This window comes from Astyanax mexicanus, chromosome 14 (genome assembly GCF_023375975.1).
Source record: "Astyanax mexicanus isolate ESR-SI-001 chromosome 14, AstMex3_surface, whole genome shotgun sequence".
Taxonomy (NCBI): domain Eukaryota; kingdom Metazoa; phylum Chordata; class Actinopteri; order Characiformes; family Acestrorhamphidae; genus Astyanax; species Astyanax mexicanus.
Window position 1 is genome coordinate 37,253,879 of NC_064421.1, and position 18,052 is coordinate 37,271,930.

Below are 18,052 nucleotides of genomic sequence, written 5' to 3' on the forward strand. Positions count from 1 at the left end.
TTTAGACTTTAGACTTGATAATAAAACACAGTGGATCAACACCAGCAGATGACATGTCTCTCCAAACCATCACTGATTGGTGGAAACTTCACACTAGACCTCAAGCAGTTTGGACTGTGTGTCTCTCCACTCTTCCTCCAGACTCTGCTCCCTCGATTTACAAATGAAATGTGAAATTTACTGATGATTAGTGATCAGCAACAATAAAAGAAATAAACGCTTAAAATAGATCACTCTGTGTGTAATAAATCTATATAATATGTAAGTTTCACATTTTGAACTGAATTACTGAAGTAACTTTTCAAAGATATCCTAATTTTTTAGATGACCCTGCATATATATATATATAAATATATATATATATATAATATAAAGATAAACATTATAAAAGAGCAACTAATTAACAGCAAATATGCCAAACGTCTCCATTTCTCTGACTGGCTGGCCAGGGAGCGTGGAACGAGAAAGAGTCATCCCCCTGCATCAGTCTAGCCAATCAGCAGCATCACCTGTAGGCTGTTAAAGAACACACAAGCAAGGAGTTATTGTAAAAAAATATACTTTGTAGTTTATTGTAGATTCATGCCTCATTTCAATAAGTGAGGCATCTCTTGTGTCTCTTGTCTTATGTATGTCTATCTGTGTCCTTGTTGTATTGTAAATATAGTGTCTCCCATTCTTTTATATTTATAATCTTTTTCTGTACTTGCTGTAATTTTTGGGAAGGAGAGTAACGTAATTTAAATTATCTGTATGTCCTGCACATATGCAGTATTCACAATAAAACTACTTGACTTGACTGATAATTGTGCTGTTCCTGTACTCACATTTTCATTTTTTACTGTGCTGTATTGCGTAACTGCTACTGGCAGCTACATTTCCATTGGGATCAATAAAGTAGCTATCTATCAATCTTTTAAATATTGTTTAAACCATAAGTAAATCTTTACATTTTGGAACTGTTCGATTCTGGCTGCAATACTTGGGCCAGGTGTTTCAATGGGACAGATGTGGGCTAACTGGGAAAATTATTTATTCATTTATCAGGCACTGACAGTAAGTGTTTGGACGAAGGTACATATATTCTTCAGATAAACTGTGTTAAGACTCCTGAAATTAGAGGCTGAATCAAACTTGGTTTTCAGACTGACCTCTGGACTATGGATGGATAGTACAGAGGGATGAGTTTTTGAGAGATGGGAGTAAAAGTCTTCCTTGTAAGCTGGTGCTCCAAACACACAAACAAAGAGGACATTCTGAAGAAAGTGAAAAGAAATGTATGTGAGAAGAGAACAGTGGTTAGCAGAAAAATAATATGTATTGGATTATTTCAAGTCTGTCACATTTAAGTACAATAGCAACTGATAAAAGAGAACATCTGTGAAGCAATAATTTAACATTATTTTGTATGTAATCATGTGTTAAACTCTGAACTGATATCTGTAAAATTGTACTAATCATTTTACGTAAAACCATTACATCAGAATCACTTATCATAATTAATCTGTGCATAGCTAGTTCGATGAACACAGAACTGATACAGGTTTTGGCAAAAGACGACTGGTTTAACAGCAGTCCTATGCTGCTCTAAAAAAAATAAATCATGTAAATATTTTGCCTTTTTGTACAAAAACATTCATCCACGGCCGTGTATAAAATGCTTCTATTTTATTCTTTATAGCAAACAGGCAATCCATTATAGGAACATTAAATCATATTTAATCACATTTATGTCACAGTATAGGAATCTCAAATCCAGTATAACAGTATATCCTGCAGCAGCATAACACGGCTAAACTTGTGGCCACTTAAGGTAGCACTATAATTGTAGCCTTTAATCACAGCTGAAGAGTTTCTCAGCCCTAATATCACTGATATTTCAGAACTACAGTCATATTAATACTCTATAGTCCTCATAATCCCAGTAAAACCAACACGAACACACGAACTGCGAGTTAATCAGTCTAAAATAAGTTTATACTGATTATCAATTCCACCTTAAATGCTACAGCAGTTCCCGTTACTGCTGTGTTGTTTAATGTGTAATTGTTAGATTCTTGTCGTATTTTAAGCACATAACTTAGTTCTCATAATATAATTACACACATTAAACCCCTGCTAACAGCGTGAGCTGTGCTAAATCTGTATAAATTACTGAGTTAGGTGAGCTAAACCAGCTGCCTAACTGTGAATTATACTTACACGAGCAGTAAAATCCCAATAACAGTGATTTCTCCCGCTGGACATGTTTCCTGTGGGTTTCCGAACTCACGATCCCATAATCCTGTGCGTGTTAGCTTTAGCATTTAGTTTGCACTCTTTTTTATTTTTCAGCACTTTTTTTATTTTCAAGCCACCTTATTTATTTTTCTGTTGCTAGTTTCAGGAATTTGATGGTGCGTTTTCTGGGAGAAACAGCACCACCGTCTGTGCAAAAAGATGAAGTGTTCTCTGCGAGAAAGTTCACCATCTTTTTTTTTAAACTGTGTCAGTATTTTTTAGTGTTGCTCAACTTTTTTTCTTAAACTGTGTCAGTTTTTTTTATTATTGCCCAACTTTAAAAAAAAAAAAACTGTATCAGTTTTTTTTATTATTGCTCAATTAAAAAAAAACTGTATCAGTTTTTTTATTATTGCTCAACTTTTTTTTAAACTGTGTCAGTTTTTTATTATTGCTCAACTTTTTTTTTAAACTGTGTCAGTTTTTTTTATTATTGCTCAACTTTTTTTTAAAACTCTGTCAGTTTTTTTATTATTGCTCAACTTTTTTTTTTAAAACTGTGTCAGTTTTCTGTTTATATTATTGCTCAACTTTTTTTAAAACTGTGTCCGTTTTTATATTATTGCTTATCTTTTTTTTTTAAACTGTGTCCGTTTTTATATTATTGCTCATCTTTTTTTTAACTGTGTTTATTTTTTATATTATTGCTCATCGTTTTATAAAAGTGTGTCAGTTTTTTTTATTTCTGCTTTTTTTGTTTGTGTGGTTCTTTTTATTTTTAATCGCTCCTTTTATTTAAGTGCATCTCTTTTTTATTTTCTTGCCATTTTTTTTATGTGGTTTGCCCTTCAGGGCCACCGTACAACCCCACCCAGACTTTGTGTAAAGGTCAGTAAAGCGGTTCCTCAAAAACTGGTTCTAAGTGATTAAAGTTAAAATTATCTATTGACTACTACTGTTCTCTACCTGCTTCGGCCTACGGCCAGCTTAACTGTCCTATGCACACCCACCCACATACACAGTTCAGTTCAAATATCCAGAAAAAAACTAAAAACTCACTAGTTTCAGACACTTGGGTCAGCACAACCAAGATTACTCCCATGAAAGTCACTATATGCCTCTCAGGCTGGTCCTCTCATTAAATAAAGGATCAATATTACAGTTACTATATGCCTCTCATTAAATAAAGGAGCAATATTACAGTTACTATATGCCTCTCATTAAATAAAGGAGCAATATTACAGTTACTATATACCTCTCATTAAATAAAGGAGCAATATTACAGTTACTATATGCCTCCCATTAAATAAAGGAGATGTATTACAGTTACTATATGCCTCTCATTAAATAAAGGAGCTATATTACAGTTACTATATGCCTCTCAGGCTGGTCCTCTCATTAAATAAAGGAGCTATATTACAGTTACTATATGCCTCTCAGGCTGGTCCTCTCATTAAATAAAGGAGCAATATTACAGTTACTATATACCTCTCATTAAATAAAGGAGCAATATTACAGTTACTATATGCCTCTCATTAAATAAAGGAGCTATATTACAGTTACTATATACCTCTCATTAAATAAAGGAGCAATATTACAGTTACTATATGCCTCCCATTAAATAAAGGAGCTATATTACAGTTACTATATGCCTCTCATTAAATAAAGGGGATGTATTACAGTTACTATATACCTCTTGCATACCTGTCAAGTTTTAGATTTAAAAATAAGGGATATTTTCCTCTGTCCGCTTAAAGCCGTCCCACCAGCCCAACGAAGGTACAGTATCCCTTACATTTTAAAACAGGTTTACAAAAAATCTAAAATAACCACATGTGAACCACTTACACACTACAATCAGATTATAAGAATCTGAAATGTTGTGGACATTCCTACATATGTCATTCTTTTAATACAGCCAAATTAAAAACCCTTTTCTATATATTTTTTTTTATTTAAGATTTCATGTCTTTTTTGTAATAAATGCACTCTTTTATATGATATATTTTTTATTTATTTAATGTATTTAAAATTGAACAAAGAGTGCACAAATTCTGCAAAATGACTGTTGGTGACCTAAAAATGGTATTATGAGCTTTTACTAAAAGGACATGGACCAGATATGTTCCTTCAGTAAAAATTAGTCCTAAGGGGCCTACACAATAATTTTTAATTAATACTTCTTCCTTTTGATCACTCCACCCCTGATCAGTTCAGTTAATTTCGGTCCTCTCCACATTTCTAGTTAAACTGAGTCACAAGCTGTAATTTTTTTTATTTTAAAAGGTTTAATCTGTGTGTTTTATTTCGGAGTATTTTTAAGCAGCTATCAGAAAAATCTCATCACAGTTTCCATGATTAGACTACCGTTACCTTTCTTTTAGAAAAATCGCTGCATGTATGTTTTAACATCAGCAGCTCCAACTAGCTGCCTGAACTCACAGCGAGGAGGGCGGGGCTTCCCCACACTGACCCTCCTTGCAAGCTGATTGGCTGTTTCTCCTGAAAGGCGGGACTTTCTCCTTGAACCGGCTCCACGATTGGTTAAGAGACACAGAGCGGTCAGTGCCCTGTATCCTCAATAATATATATTTTTTTATTTTAATAAAATACGGGAAATTTACGGGAAAATACTAATACGGGAGGACGGCGGGAAAGAGGAGTAAAATATAGTAGTTTCCCGGCCAAAACGGGAGACTTGACAGGTATGCTCTTGTAACCCCCATTTTAAGGGAGTTAATAATGCATTCCAGTTTAAAACTCCTCAGCACTTAAGGGGTTCATTTAATTGAGCTGAATCTAGTGTGCTGTGCTGCAGCCAATGACAGCAGAGACTTGTTTGATCCCGCCTCATCTTCTGCTGAGAAGGCGTGGCCAGAGCAGCAGAGAGAGAGAGACACCATTTTCCCTTCTTTCTTTCCCTTGCTGTGCCTGAAGAAGGAGCTGTGGTAGCTAGCTGTAAATCTAGACAAAGAACTCCATAGTTGTGCTTGCAAATACAGTTAAAAGTTAAAGGCTTAAGCTACAACGAACAACTTTAATAAAGAGGAGACACCAAATAGCTTATAACTCGATGTCTGCTGCTGTATCTTGAGCTAAAAAGGGAAAAGGAGCAAAAGATACACATTCATCTCAGAGGTCAGTTTTTTTGAGGACGTTGGAAATCCTGTAGAGAAGATTTCATCTCATCTTGGAACCCTTTCTTCACAAAGTTGATGGCGAGCCACCCAATGGAACTGAACTGACATTCCTGAACCCTCCTCAGTTCATTCTGAACTGCCCGGTTATGTGGTATGATAAATAATTAGAGACTGAGAAAACACTTAAATTTTTTTTGTTTATTTAAAAGTTAATAACATTTGTATTTTATTTTCCTTGATTTTTTTGGATATTGTTTATTGGATTTATTTAAAAAAAAAAACTGAACTGAAGGTGTACAATTAGAACTAGTAAAAAGTAAAAATTATAAAAAGCTAAACCAAAATAGAAGTAAACTAAATTTGATAAAATAACCCTAACTACAATTAATTACTTATAATTACTAATTAATTAATTACTAACCTAATAAATAAAAGCTAAATCAAACTCAACTAAAGACAATATAAATAATAATATAATTATAATATATCTAGGAAAAATAAATTATTTATTGGGTATTGATTTTGAATTTACACTTTGTGCTTTGTATGTTTTTTTATTTTTTATTTCTCTTACCAGTAAAGCCAATCATTTCCTGTTACTTTTTGTTGTCTGTGGTTAATGCTGACACACACCACCACCTCCTTAACAAACCTAGATGTACTGGTCCTTAGAGTGGCAAATTCCTATATATCCTGCATCTACTCAGCCTTGTTGTTGCTGAATAGTAAGCAAATTACCAGATTAGTTCATAGGAGGGCTTCATAAAGTGGCGAGCCAGCCAGGAGGTGGCGCTGTTGTCAGCATAACAGATCAGAAGTTGCAAACCTTGAATGCAAGAAAATATACCATTGCAGAAACACAGTTACAAAAATGGAAATAATACAGAAAGAACATGTAAATGTTCCAAACTCCCTTATAGTTAGTGGATTAACTCACACTGAAGTAGATGAGGAAGTCTTTGACTACCTGAAAAAACATGGTTCAGTTGCTAGGCATTGAAAATGCAGAGTCTGAGTACTACCAGCAGGTAATTGTAGAGTACAACTTCAATGCTGCAATGAAGTCTTTAGAACATTTGCTGCCTCTCAAGTATAGCAATACCTCCAATCCTGAGTTAGTGTACCAGATCAAAGCTCTTTCCCATGTGTATGCAGTTAAAGCAGGGAATGAAGCAACCAAGTCATATTTGGAGGAGCTTCAGAGTGTTGCCAAAATGAGTGGTCAATGAGTCCATTGCTGAAGCTGCTCAAAATAAAATCCTAGATGAAGTATGGGGCACCAATGAAGATGCCAATGCTAATATGTTAGAACCCACAGTTAACATTGACAGTACTCACCGGTCTACTCCTGTTATGTCCCACCGATCCACTTCACCTGTTAGAGAGAGTACGGTTACAGCTATGTTCACTTCCGTGCCACTAAACAAAGCAAGTGAGGCTAATCCAAATCCTGCTAATGTATATCCACCGGAAGTTCAGAGAGTAATCGTAGAGCACATAGTAAAAACTGGAGAAGTTGCTCCACAGTCACATTCTCACAGCAGACTCAAAACCTTTTCCGCGAGATTTCCTTGTCCTTCGAATGAAGCAGACTGTGACACATGGAGAACAAATGTTGAGTTGTTGCTGCAAGATCCCACCATTTCAGACCTAGACCGATCCAGAAGAATCATTGACACCCTATCAGCACCAGCTGCAACTGTCATCAAACCTTTAGGTCCTTCTGCTCTGCCTAATTCTTACCTGGAATTGCTTGACTCAGCTTTTGGAACTGTTGAAGATGGTGATGAGCTTTTTGCCAAATTCTTAAACACCTTCCAGAATGCAGGAGAGAAACCATCATTGTATCTTCACAGACTTCAAGTCACATTAATGAAAGCCATGAAGAGAGGAGGAATTACAGCTGGTAAGCCCGAAGATATGCTTCTAAAGCAATTTTGTCGTGGGTGCTGGGATCAGTCAATCCTTACAGACCTCCAGTTAGAGCAGAAAAAAGTAAATCCACCATCTTTCTCAAAGCTGCTCTTGATGCTGCGTACCGAGGAGGACAGACAAGCTGCCAAAGCAAGACGCATGAAGCAACATCTTGGCATGCCCCGGCAAAAAGTTGTGACTAATGCACAGGTAACATGTGTCAGCCCACCTAGTAACAGTCAGCTACCCAGCCATGCTGAACTGTCTGCAGAGACACAACAGCTTAAAGCACAAGTTGCTCAGCTACAAGCACAGTTAGCCAAGCTGACTGCATCCACAAAAAGCTAAAAAAGTCCCACCTAAACCTAATGAATCTTACAGTCCTAATACAAACCAAAGCAACTCCATCTGCTGGATCTAACACCAACCTTGTTCCCAAGCCAAAACCATGGTACTGCTTCTCATGTGGAGAAGATGGGCACATTGCTACATCTTGTATGAATGAGCCCAATCCATCCTTAGTCTATGCAAAAAGAAAGCACTCAAGGAAAAGCAACAGCAATGGGAGGAACAAGGCAAGCTTCCGTTAAACCTAAGGCAGTCCTTGTCACGGGACTGACAGGGACTAAGAACAACAAATGTCCCACCCAAAATAGAGAAAAAGATGTCATACCTGAGAGACTTGTAGGAACAAAGTGCACGGCCAAAGTCATCATAGCTGGGAGAAGCTAATTTATCAGAACAATCTATTCAACCTCTGATTAACCTGCTTGAGGTCGAAGGGGCCAATAGACAGCCTGTCCCGTATGAAGGCTTTGTTGAAGTCAATGTCATCTTTCCTAGAGAGTTTGCTGGTAGAGAAATTGAAGTCTCAACCCTAGCACTCATAGTTCCAGATTTCCGCTATAATGAACATTCTCAGGTGCTTATAGGGACAAATACGCTTGATGTTTTGTACAGTCAATACAATCAGCTAAAGAATCCTAATCATTGTCCTAGCCTTTATGGCTATAAGGCTGTGTTAAAGGCACTTTCCCTTCGAGAAAAGCAAGCTGCAAGTGGTCGACTTGGAGTTGTTTTGTGGAAGAGCAAAACACCAGAAATCATACCTGCTGGACAAAGCATATGCCTTAAAGGACTTGTTCGTAGCAGAGTCAACGCTGAACCCTGGGGAATAGTCGAACCACCCTCAACCTCATCTCTACCTGGAGGTGTCTTTGTGTCCAGTTGCATCTTGACCAACCCTTTATATGCTCCTTATAAGCTACCAGTAATGCTGAAGAATGAAACCAGACATGACATCACAATACCAACCAACAGCATCATAGCTGAGCTCAATCACAAGTATCCTTTCTGAAGCTGCATCACCAGGAAATGCTGCTAGTAAGGAGAGAAGCCAAACTAGTGATATTTCTTTCAGTTTTGGTGATTCCTTACCTAAAGAATGGCAAGAAAGAATCTCCAAGAAATTGAACAGCATGCCAGGGGTATTTGCTCTGCATGATCTGGATTTTGGTAATACAAAAGCTGTGAAACACTGCATTAAACTCCATGATGAGACCCCCTTTAAGCATCGTGCCCGACCCATCCATCCTCAAGATCTTGAGGCAGTTCGCAAACATCTTAGAGAATTGGCAGATGCTGGTGTTATCCGAGAATCAGAATCCCCCTTCTCATCACCCATTGTAGTGGTACGCAAAAAGAATGGAGATGTAAGATTATGCATTGATTACAGGAAACTCAATCTCCAGACCATCAAAGATTCATATGCACTCCCTAATTTAGAGGAAACTTTTGCTACCCTCACTGGATCTAAATGGTTTTCTGTACTTGACTTAAAGTCGGGCTACTACCAAGTGGAGATGAAAGAGGAGGATAAAGCCAAGACTGCGTTTGTCTGCCCCCTAGGGTTCTGGGAGTTTAATCGTATGCCGCAAGGGATCACGAACGCTCCCAGTACTTTCCAGCGCCTGATGGAGCGATGTGTGGGAGATATGGAACTTGAAGGAGGTTCTTGTATTCTTAGATGAATTTATCATCTTTTCCAATTCTTTAGAGGAGCATGAGGAACGACTTCTCAAGGTCTTGAATTGTCTAAAGGAATATGGATTAAAGCTGTCACCTGAAAAATGCTACTTTTTCCAGACATCTGTTCGCTACCTAGGTCACATAGTTTCTGAGAATGGTGTTGAGACAGATCCTGATAAGATAGCTGCTCTAAAAACCTGGCCAATCCCTAAAAATCTCAAAGAACTCCGATCATTTTTAGGATTTTCAGGATACTACAGGAGATTTGTTAAAGACTACTCCAAGATAGTGAAGCCTTTAAATGACCTGACTTCTGGGTACCCTCCACGAAGAAGAGGAGACAAGAAACAAGACAAAGACAAGAAGTACCTAAACCCTAAGGAACCTTTTCAGGGTCGATGGACAACAAGTTGTCAGCAAGCTTTTGAAGCCATTATCGAGAAGCTCACCACAGCACCAGTACTTGGTTTTGCGAACCCTAAGCTGCCGTACATCCTTCACACGGATGCAAGTACAACTGGGCTTGGTGCAACCTTGTATCAAGACCAAGGAGGTGAAAAGAAAGTTATCGCTTTTGCAAGCAGAGGCCTTACTTGAAGTGAAGCCAGATATCCTGCTCATAAGTTGGAATTCCTTGCATTAAAATGGGCAGTGGTTGAGAAGTTCAGTGATTACCTCTATGGAAACACTTTCACTGTGGTGACTGACAGTAATCCACTGACTCATATTCTGACTTCAGCTAAGCTAGATGCTACTAGCTACAGATGGCTTTCTGCACTTTCAACATTCTCTTTTGACTTGCAGTACCGGAGAGGCAAGCAAAACCTAGATGCAGATGGCTTGTCAAGGAGGCCTCATGGAGAACTGATCAATGATCCTGTTTCTCAGAAAGAGTATGATCGTATTCAACAGTTCATTCAGTACCATCAAGGAGAGCATTTCAATCAGCAGATTGATCATGAGGTAGTAAAAGCTATTTGTGAGAAACATTTAGCCACAAAAATGTCTAGCACTGCTCTAGTAGAGTCACTTGCCTTACATATACATGCTATCCCTGAGGAGCTGACAAATGATCTAGTTCTATCTGGACACCATGTCCTTTCCAAGTTCTCTATTGAAGAAATAGCTGAAAAGCAGAGAGCTGATCAAATTCTCGCTCCAGTTATAAACCAGTTAGAGACAGGAGAGAAATCACCCCCTGCATTACGCAAAGATCTGCCAGATATCTCTCTACTGTTTAGAGAGTGGAACAAGTTAGAGCTGAGAGATAGTGTTCTGTATTGGCGCAGACAGGAAGAGAACCAGACCCTCTATCAGTTGGTGCTGCCTGCAGAGTTAAGGTCTATGGTCCTACACAGTTTACACAATGAAATGGGACACATGGGAGTAGAACGCACTTTGGACCTTGTTAGATCCAGGTTCTATTGGCCCAAAATGGCCGCAGATGTCGAAAAGAAGATTCAAACCTGTGACAGGTGTGTCCGCAGGAAGGCTTTTCCTGATAAAGGAGCCCCTCTTGTTAATATTCTGACCACCAGACCACTTGAATTAGTCTGTATGGACTTCCTCTCCATCGAACCTGACAGTAAGAACACAAAAGATGTCCTAGTCATTACAGACCACTTCACAAAGTATGCTGTAGCAGTGCCAACACCCAATCAGAAGGCCCGCACAGTAGCCAAATGTCTGTGGGATACTTTTATTGTCCACTATGGTCTACCTGAATGCCTGCACAGTGACCAAGGCACTGATTTTGAGTCAAATCTTATCAAAGAGTTATGTGCCTTGGTAGGAATAAAAAAAAAAAGTCCATACCATCCAAGAGGCAACCCTGTCGAGAGGTTCAATCGTACTTTATTAAACATGCTTGGTACATTGAAAGACAAAGAAAAGACCCATTGGAATGACTGTGAAATCTTTAGTCCATGCATACAACTGTACTAAGAATGAATTCACTGGGTTCACCCCATACGAGTTAATGTTTGGGAGACAGCCTAGACTACCAATCGACCTTGTCTTTGGACTTCCTGTAAAAACCCATCAGACTTCATCCCATTCACAGTACATGGCCACTTTGAAAGCACACCTGGAGGAAAGCTATAGGTTAGCTACTCAAGCAGCCTCAAAAATTGCTCACAAGAACAAAGTGAGGTTTGACAAACTCATCACAGAATCTACACTTGATGTAGGTGATAGAGTCCTTGTGAAGAACGTTCGGATCAGAGGAAAGCACAAACTCTCTGACAGGTGGGAACCTACCGTGTATGTTGTTGTCCGACGTGCCAGTGAACTTCCAGTTTACACTGTGAAGCCTGAAAAAGAAGAAGGTCCTCTTCGAACTCTACACAGAGATTTGCTACTTCCGTGTGGATTTCTTCCCACCATTGATGAAGAAACTGTTACCTCACCAGTGAAAACAAGGCAGCCCAGAACAAGGCAAAACCCTGGTGACAAGACAGATGATGATGTAAGTGATCTGGAGGATGTGGCAGATGACCATGAACCAACTTCCCACTTCAGTCATCTTCAGCCTTCAGAAACTATGAGAATTACATATGAGTATGATATTCCTTGCACTGGAGACAGGCAGAGGAAAAGTAGTTCACCAAAGTTTCAGAATGTCCCAACATTCCAATACTTACCTGTGAAGACCCATGGTGAAGCTAAGTCAAACTTACCTGAAAGTGAACCTGTAGGAAAAAGAGTTAAATAAAGGAGATATATTACAGTTACTATATACCTCTCATGCTGGTCCTCTCATTAAATATAGATACATTAAATATATTATAGTTATTATATATTTTTCTCATTAAATAAAGGAGATGTATTACAGTTACTATATGCCTCTCATTAAATAAAGGAGATATATTACAGTTACTATATACCTCTCATTAAATAAAGGAGCTATATTACAGTTACTATATACCTCTCATTAAATAAAGGGGATGTATTACAGTTACTATATGCCTCTCATTAAATAAAGGAGCAATATTACAGTTACTATATACCTCTCATTAAATAAAGGAGCAATATTACAGTTACTATATACCTCTCATTAAATAAAGGGGATGTATTACAGTTACTATATGCCTCTCATTAAATAAAGGAGCAATATTACAGTTACTATATGCCTCTCATTAAATAAAGGGGATGTATTACAGTTACTATATACCTCTCATTAAATAAAGGGGATGTATTACAGTTACTATATGCCTTACTATATGCCTTATTAAATATAGATACATTAAATATATTACAGTTATTATATATTTCTCTCATTAAATAAAGGAGATGTATTACAGTTACTATATGCCTCTCATTAAATAAAGGGGATGTATTACAGTTACTATATACCTCTCATTAAATAAAGGGGATGTATTACAGTTACTATATGCCTTACTATATGCCTTATTAAATATAGATACATTAAATATATTACAGTTATTATATATTTCTCTCATTAAATAAAGGAGATGTATTACAGTTACTATATGCCTCTCGTTAAATAAAGGAGATATATTACAGTTACTATATACCTCTCATGCTGGTCTTCTTATTAAATATAGATACATTAAGTATATTACAGTTATTATATATTTCTCTCATTAAATAAAGGAGATGTATTACAGTTACTATATGCCTCTCATTAAATAACGGAGATATATTACAGTTACTATATACCTCTCATGCTGGTCCTCTCATTAATTATAGATACATTAAATATATTACAGTTATTATATATTTATCTCATTAAATAAAGGAGATGTATTACAGTTACTATATGCCTCTCATTAAATAAAGGAGATATATTACAGTTACTATATACCTCTCATGCTGGTCCTCTTATTAAATATAGATACATTAAATATATTACAGTTATTATATATTTCTCCCCTTAAATAAAGGAGATGTATTACAGTTACTATGTGCCTCTCATTAAATAAAGGAGATATATTACAGTTACTATATACCTCTCATGCGGGTCCTCTCATTAAATATAGATACATGAAATATATTACAGTTATTATATATCTCTCATTAAATAAAGGAGATGTATTACAGTTACTATATGCCTCCCAGGCTGGTCCTCTTATTAAATAAAGATGTATTACAGTTACTATATGCCTCTCAGGCTGGTCCTCTCATTAAATAAAGGAGATGTATTACAGTTACTATATGCCTCTCAGGCTGGTACTCTTTAATTAAATAAAGATATATTACAGTTACTATATGTCTATCAGGCTGGTCCTCTCATTAAATAAAGATATATTACAGTTACTATATGCCTATCAGGCTGGTCCTCTCATTAAATAAAGATATATTACAGTTACTATATGTCTATCAGGCTGGTCCTCTCATTAAATAAAGATATATTACAGTTACTATATGCCTATCAGGCAAGTCCTCTCATTAAATAAAATAGATGTATTACAGTTACTATATACCTCTCAGGCTGGTCCTCTTATTAAATAAAGATGTATTACAGTTACTATATGTCTATCAGGCAGGTCCTCTCTTTAAATAAAGATATATTACAGTTCCTATATGCCTCTCAGGCTGGTCCTCTTATTAAATAAAGATATATTACAGTTACTATATGCCCAGTCTGCTGCACACAGACTACTTTTCATTGTGTCAAAGTGTCATTTTGTCAGCGTTGTCCCATGAAATGATATACTTAAATATCTGCAGAAATGATTTTTGGGTTTGAGGGGTGGAGCGTTGTGTGTGTGCTCTTACTATGAGACTGCACCGGAAGGGGGAGGGAGGGAGGGCTCCATGCCGACAGTCACACTGTCTACTGCTCTCTGGTCCATTGAAGGTAATTTAAAAAACAGGACATTTCCTCACTTTCTGAAAAAAAAAAACCCGGGACGCCCGGGACAGGACTTGAAATACGAACATGTCCCGGGAAATACGGACGTTTGGTCACCCTAGATACACTGTATTTATAGCAGGGGCAGCACAGTGGTGCAGTGGGTAGCGCTGTTGCCTCACAGCAAGGTGGCCTTGGTTTTGATTCCTCTGGGTGCTCCGGTTTCCTCCCACAGTCCAAAGACGGCACATTCAGGCTAATTGGATGTTGAATAAAATTGCACCTAAGTGTGAATGTTATCTCTTTCCCACCAACAAAGTACTGGTGCCGGAGCCGGCTCCTGTGAACCTTTTAATAACCGGCCTGTGTTTCCACTGCTCTAAGGAGTCACCCACTACCAATGCGAATGTGGTCATAAACAGAAGTCATGGGGAGATTTGAAAACAACAATGGCAGAACCCGAGCTCCTCTTGAAACTTGTGCTGCTGTCCTCAGTGGAGCACTGTTGATTCATTTTCATTTATTTAGCTGCTTCTGCTGCTCTTAGTTGTGAACGGCGGTGAGGTTTGTAAACAACTTTGCCCCGAAGACGCTTCAACGCCCTGACCTTTGGCTGCTCGCTTCACAGGTTCGCTGGTTCCAGACCAGCAAGATTGTGGGGTCAGAACGAATCCGGCTTTTCTGGCTGAGAACCTTTGATTTTGCAGTGGAAACGCAAAGAACCTTTCGGGAATCTGGCACCAGCACCTGCACCATGCTGGTGGAAAAACGCCATGAGTGTCTGTCCAATGGATTGGTGGCCTGTCCAAGGTGTATTTTGCCTTCCGCCCGATGCCGGCTGGGATAGGCTCCAGTCCCCCCGCGACCCTTAACGGATAAAGCGGTTGATGGTGAGTGAGTGAGTGAGTGAGTGTATTTATAGGTATATGTTTGAGTAAAATGAACATTGTGGTTTTATTCTATGAACTACTGATATGGAAGTAAAACAGTCTCATCAGATTTTGAAATTTAAAATCTTTTTAAAAGTTTTAAGATTTATTAGAGCCATAATTATGTGGATAACTAAAGAGACGAATACAATTAGGGTAGAAATGGAAAAAAGATCATGCAAAAGTATAGTCTTAGATTCAGTACCATTTTTGTCAGAAAAAGAACTGAAAAACTCAAGTTGGATAATGAATGGATCAGGGAAACTATGGAATGAGGTACGAACAAAGTTGCAACTGTCAAAATCGGTATGCAGGGCAACTAAAATAACAAAAACCCAGATTTTCTGCCATCTATGATAGATGCAGGTTATGACAAGTGGTTAAATAAGGTGTTAATGTATGCACGATATATTGCACAGTTGTTTGATGGACAAACTTTAAAATCATATGAACAACTGGCCCGAAAACTGGAGGAAATTTTAATATCATCAATGGAGGGAGAGATAAAAAAATGGATAATATCAAAGATTTACAAAGCATTACAATTTGAATCTAAGGAGGACAACAGAGAAATCAAAGGAAAATGTAAGCCAAATATTATAATTAGAGACGACAAATGGGAGGACACATTTAAAACAGGATATAAACTAATAGCCATACGTGGAGGGAATTTGATTGGAAAATAAAAATGAGATATTTTAACACCCCTTTGATTACATCAAAATATAGCAATTCATCTGAATTATGCTGGAGAAATTGTGACGGCGTGGGGGATTTTACACATATATTTTGGGATTGTCCAAAAATCTCAGAATTTTGGAAGAAGGTGCAAAAAGATGTTGAAATGATCTTGGATATTAAACTTTCTTTAGACCCAGCCCTTGTTATTTTAGGTATACTCCCAGATGATATGATTGAAGGAAATTTGACCTATTTATTAAGAATATTGCTTTTAATAGCAAAAAAAACAATAACAACCTCCTGGCTTAAGCCACAACCACCTAAAATAACACAATGGAGAGAAAGGGTAAAAAATGTTTTCATTATGGAAAAAATTACAGCAAAATTACAGTTACGATTGAATTATTTTTTTAAAAGATGGGCACCATTAATACAAGCAATGCCAGATCTTGTATTACCTATGGTATTTTAATATTTGTAAGTACCTCTTTTTTTCACCCCCTTTTTATTAAAGGAAAACAATTTAGTTAAAATACCTATTACTGATTAGGCATCCCCTCTTAATTGTTATGCATGTTTGTGACTGGTTGGTTGTATGTAATTATTACTGTAATATGTGTACTAAATGAAAAGACAATAAAAACTAAGTTAAAGTTTTAAGATTTAGTGTAAACCTCCGGGACACGCAGGATGAGCAAACTATCAGTCTTTAATCGAACAACCAGCCAATCACCAGCTCACGTGGGTGTAGCAGGGAATGAGATGGCAGACCAGTATGCTAAGCAAGCAACACAGGAATCCACTGAACAAATTCAGATACCATACAGCAAAGCTGAAATTAAAAGCATAATTAAATCAAAAATATCTCACAAGTGGCAAAACATTTGGAACACTGGGCATACTGGACGTCAGTATTATAATATCTAAAACAAAGTTGGCAGGGGCAGGTGTGCAGGTAGATGTAAACAAGAAGAATATGTGTTTTCTAGAATGAGGCTTGGGCATACGGCACTCAACAGCTCGCTGTATTTGTTTAAAAAAACATGTTGATGGAACTTGTGAGTGTGGTGACAGCCAGGAGACCATAAAGCATGTAATTATATAGTGTCCCAAATACAACCGGGAAAGACAAAGGCTAGCTGTGCAGTTGGAGCAAAAGCATGTCCAGTTTAGTCTACAGAGGGTACTGCAACTAAGCTCAGGTGACATCTGTTTCAATTACTTACATAGTTGTTTAAGGGACACAGGTCTAATTAGCAGAATTTAGTATGTGTGTATTATTGTAATTATTTTTTTCATTACTGGGTGATTCTCATGAAGCTGCAGGGAACAGGTCCATGACAATATTTTTTTAATCAATACTTAATTCATAAAAACTCTGATATTGTGTGTAAAGCAAATAGGGAGTACTGTATGGATCAATTGTTTTCATCATCATATAAAATTATTTTTATATAAATTAAATAAAAAATATATGGAAATTCTCATTACCGTTATGTGTCCGTATCCCTTCTTTCTAATTTTAAGTTAAACCATATAAAAATTACTAAGCATAAAAAATAAATAAAATAGGGTAAAGTCATTTAAAATATCTATATTTATACATAATATAAATATTTTTTGTGTTGAACAAAAAAATGTACTTGATTTTAAACAAAATAACTGTGTCTGAACATTTTTTTCTCATTACCGTTTCATGATTTCACCCCCCTATAAAAAGTACACTGTGCATTTAAATTGATAAGCTATCCCATGATGCATCACTTCAGAGACAAGCTTCAAAATGGAGATAAGGTCAGTTGGTCACTCTTCTCTCCCTTTGAGAAATCTGTGTTAATATTGATAAAACTCTCCTCAGTTACACTGTCTATTATCATTACCGTTATGGTTTAATACTCATTACTTTAAAAAAATATAAAAATAAATTATTCAATGAATATTATCACAATATAAGGCTTTGACATCTGGCAAAGTTATAGGTTGTTAGCATGTTAAGTTATTTTAAGTTATTTGTGAAATTAGCCAAGAGCATCTCATTACCGTTACTCAATATTCTCATTACCATGCATTGTGAGGGCCATAACGGTAATGGAACCATTGAGCTGGTAATGAGATTCTTATGTAAGACTGCTAAAAGAGTAATTTAACAGAGTTTATTTGATCATTTATGGTAATTCATTTTATATATATATATATATATATATATATATATATATATATATATATATATATATAATTACCATAAATGATAATATATATATATATATATATATATATATATATATATATATATATATATATATATATATATATTAGTGTTAATG

General features: G+C 36.7%; 1 long non-coding RNA gene across 1 annotated transcript; it reads right to left on the minus strand.

Moving 5' to 3' along the window:
• Positions 1 to 320: 320 nt before the first annotated feature.
• On the minus strand, positions 321 to 2,429 carry LOC111193137 (uncharacterized). The gene is made up of 3 exons (XR_002650280.2): positions 2,203 to 2,429; positions 1,152 to 1,256; positions 321 to 516 (listed from the first exon to the last, which is right to left on the minus strand). It is a non-coding gene; the product is annotated as an uncharacterized LOC111193137 (long non-coding RNA).
• Positions 2,430 to 18,052: the final 15,623 nt, after the last annotated feature.